We start from the raw sequence: 4,258 nt of genomic DNA, 5'->3' as shown, positions 1-4,258 counted from the left end.
GTGTGTGTGTGTGTGTGTGTGTGTGTGTGTACCTTCTGTGGAAGGTTGGGCACCAGGCTGGCAACTCAACATCGTAAAACTCCACTGCCAATCATGAGCAGACAGGTGATCTGCTGTGGCGACCCCTAACTGGGAAAAGCTGAAAGAAGAAGAAACAATATTGTCAAAAAACAAGTCCAACAGAGACAATTCAAACTAAGGTGGGGTATCTTGTACTAGGTGACATAAATGAAAAATGGGAAGAAATTGTACTTTGGAAGAGTGCAGATAGAAAGCTAATGATATGGTGTTCTGTGTCAGCAACTGTACATTTTACTGCAGGCAGTGGGCCTTCCATTGTCCAAAGTAGAACGTGTGATGAGGAGTGCATGTTGTCCTTTTGAGGGGATGTCTATAAGGCAGAGAATGAGAGCCTTGAGTTAATTCAAGGTGATGGGGATAACAGCAGTTTAGTGTGCCTTCATCACTACAAACAGGTGGTATAGAAGGTCAGTGTTTCTGTGCAGTATGTTATGTTAACAGATGTATACCTCAGTATAGTTACTGACTGCATTTCAAATGGAAATATTTCTTCATCAGATTCTTCTTCTTTACTTGGAATAGTGCTACAAGAACTGACAGAAAATAACAGACATGGACATCATTAACTCCATTCTGTATTTTAATTTCAGATTTTTTTATACATTATTCAAACACTTATTTATTTGTTTGTTCACATGTCCAGCATTAGAAACAGTCACACACTCTAGTGTACCTAGACTGTTACTGTTGACAGCAGATTGGCTGATAACAGTGATGCCATTACTGTTACAGTCATGACACAATCTCAGGACAGTGGCACTCAGTCACAAAGCATGACAGCAGGATTCCTTCACGCATGCAGAAACTTAGTTCCATAATCAGTACAACTAACTCACATGTAGTGCATCATTAGGAAATGCCATTACCAGAAGGGAGGATTCACCTAGTAGCACAACACTTTCATGTAGACAGACTGAGCCTCTGGAGGAATATACAACAATATATGAGGTTACATTACCAATTGCGCAGTCTGCATACATGGGTGCCAGTTGAAAATATTAATCACTGTTAGCTCCAGAAATAGGCAAGGTCCTGTCTATACATCAGCAAATGTGCCAAGAATAGCTTTGACCCTGACTACTGCTACTGAGAATCAGGTAGAGATGGTTAATGTGTTGCAGAATGTGCACAAGGAATTTCACCAGTATACGGGAATTGGAGCCGCTGAGAGCAATGCAGTATGTGGAGTGTGGCTGCTCACATGACTTCTGTGCTAGCCTCTATCTGCACGTTAGTGAAGAATGACAAAGCACACACACACACACACACACACACACACACACACACACACACACACACACACACACACACACACACACACATTGTTGAAAGTGCTAGCATGGCCAAAGAAGGATCTACATGTGTAGACCAAATACCATGTGTGCCCCATCAGAATGCTAGAGGCATATATGTGGAATTTCAAAAAATAAACCAGTTATGTATTATCAGATTTCTACATCACAGAGATGGACTTTTGAGTCAAGGTTTAGCTCCTGCTGTAGTGTTCAGTCAGTGTCAGGAGCTTTCCATGTACTTAGTAGGTTTTTATTACTAAATTATCTTCAAGCTTGCTTGCAAGAACTTGCTTATGATCTGTGTGTCCATCCCCAAAATATCATTAAGGGACATTGTTTATGACACATTTCAAATATGTCATAACTGTACATAATGTAATGCATATGACAGACAAAGTAGACTAAGTAGCAAAGCCAACTATGTTGGAAGTGACAACTCTTGCACTTAACTGCATGCTGGAAAAAATCTTGCCCCCTCACACGAAAAAGAGTTAGCAATTAAGTAAGATTCTTGTCATATCATAAAAACTCTGTGACTGCAATAGCACTGACATGTGCATTTCTAACAGCACATACATATATTACTACAATAACATTCTTCATTATGTATGAAGGTATTACTTCACATCCACTACCAATTTCTTAGCCCCCTACCCTGCTAGCATAATTAGTACTTACATTACTGACCACTAAACCCTGTGCAAATTGATGGTGACTATGACCAGCTGAGCTGCATGTTTGTGTATGATATGTGCAGAAATGTTTGATGCACTGGTGAGTTGACCATGCACTACTAAGCATAGCCAACAAGTAACACTGTATGCACCAAATATTGTCTTTGTGACTTTATACTGTTACACTATGAATGCCATGGGGCAGCTTTGTGGACTAGATTTCACCACTTCACATGTGGCTCTATACATATGCACAAGCCTGCAAGAAGAAGTGTGATCCTGCTGCCTTCGGCTGGTTAGTATTGCTATCTTCAGTGGCTGAACAAAGGATATATGAAGCAGCGCTGCCTCCGTAGATCACTACTTGTGGCAGTGGTGCACAAGACAACTGCATAATTATGTCATGGAGAATGAAACCAGCAGTAAACATGCTGCATTCAGTAGCAGGGTCATGCTGATGGGCCCCCCAGCTACTTGACCAAGTTATGTTACTGAACACTGAAGAGCCCAAACAATCACTCAGTGACCATCTGCATCTGAAACAGGACTGTGTTAAAGTGCTCCTCTGTACATGGTATGGACTGATGAGTAGCCAACAACACCTGAAAAACGTAACAGGTAGGGAAGGCATGATGATAGGATAGTCATTTAATCCTTTCTCACTGTATAAAAAATTGATATAGAGACACAGCTATTTAGTGTGCTCTTACCAACTACTTTAGACAGATTAATAAATTACAAATTATATCTTCTTATTGTCCTTCTCTGGATTGAAGTAATCTGACTGCACATATGATGTATTGTGATACATTTTACATGAAGTGTTAGAGAAGTCTCTTGAACTATTATCTTCTCTACTAAATTAAAACTAGCTCTAATGTAATATGCAGAATTTTTAATTTTATGACAGACTGTGACCTGGTCTTCTAAATATTCAGCCTCACATGCTCACATGTTGTCTCTCTCTCTCTCTCTGTTTCACACGCATGCGCACACACACACACACACACACACGCACACACGCACACACACACACACACACACACACACACACACACACACACACACACACACACACACACACACACACACACACACACACACACACACACACACACACACACACACACACACACACACACACACAGATTGTCTATTATTAAGCTGTAGTTGTCATACTAAGCATCTGAGTTGCACATTTTTTTGATATTGGCATTTTCAAATGTCTTTGTTTAGTAAATAAAAAAGATAATTTATTTCCCTTTATAGGACAAAGTGGATATTCAATCACTGCATCTGGAAGTGGGAGGTTGGCATAAGGGTGTGGGAGGGTTGGCATAATGGGTAAGGTGCTTACTTTACAAACATAAGGTACAGGATTTGATTCTCACATTGGATGGACTGGGTGGCATGATGCCAGGTAATCCTATGGGCTAAGCTTGTAAAGGCTCCAGGGCCATTAGCCTAGTACATACCTATAAACCTGTGAACCTATGGATAATGGGCTAGGCTTAAAATGACCCACCAGGGTAGTTAGCATAGTACTAATCTATGAAACTATGAACCTGCATCAGAAACGTAATAACTCTGATGAATTGTTCTTGCTAGTCTGAAAGCTGCATTAATTGCAAAACCTTTGGTCTTTCTAAAAGGAATTAAGTTATGTCTCTGTTGAGTGTCTTTAGCATTAAACAAGAGCGCTCATCAATGTTCTGTATTAATTCGCAATAACACTATCCCACTCTGATCTGAAAGATACTGCTAATATGCATACAGAAAACTTTGCTGGCAACTTCATTCTAAAAAGATTAATCGAAGTTCCACAGATTGTCATGTTCCTTTCTCCCCACAGCATTACTATGAAGCATCTTTTGTCTATGCTTTCTAAAGCTAAAACTACTTTCTGTCATAACACAAACACACCCTATCTGGTCCCCTTCTAAAATTGTTTAACTTGAACAAAGCCACATAGTGTGCTCCTCAGTTATTGTAATGCCACTCCAGAAAAGAAGCCCTACCTCATATGTCAGGATCTGTGTACCCATCAGCTTATCAGGCCTAATTTGAATAATAATGGGGTATATTGTGTCTTATTCTTACTGCTCTGAGCACAGAAGACATTTATTAAAGGGAGATCAAGGTAATGTATTTTACTAAATTTTCAGAATGTCACTGAAGATGCAGATAGTGGCCATGCAGTTAATGCAA

The sequence above is a fragment of the Protopterus annectens genome, chromosome 8.part0, assembly GCF_019279795.1.
Source record: "Protopterus annectens isolate FY-2018-M chromosome 8.part0, PAN1.0, whole genome shotgun sequence".
Lineage (NCBI taxonomy): Eukaryota > Metazoa > Chordata > Ceratodontiformes > Protopteridae > Protopterus > Protopterus annectens.
The sequence above is the reverse complement of the archived record's forward strand: the minus strand, read 5'-3'. Positions refer to the sequence as shown.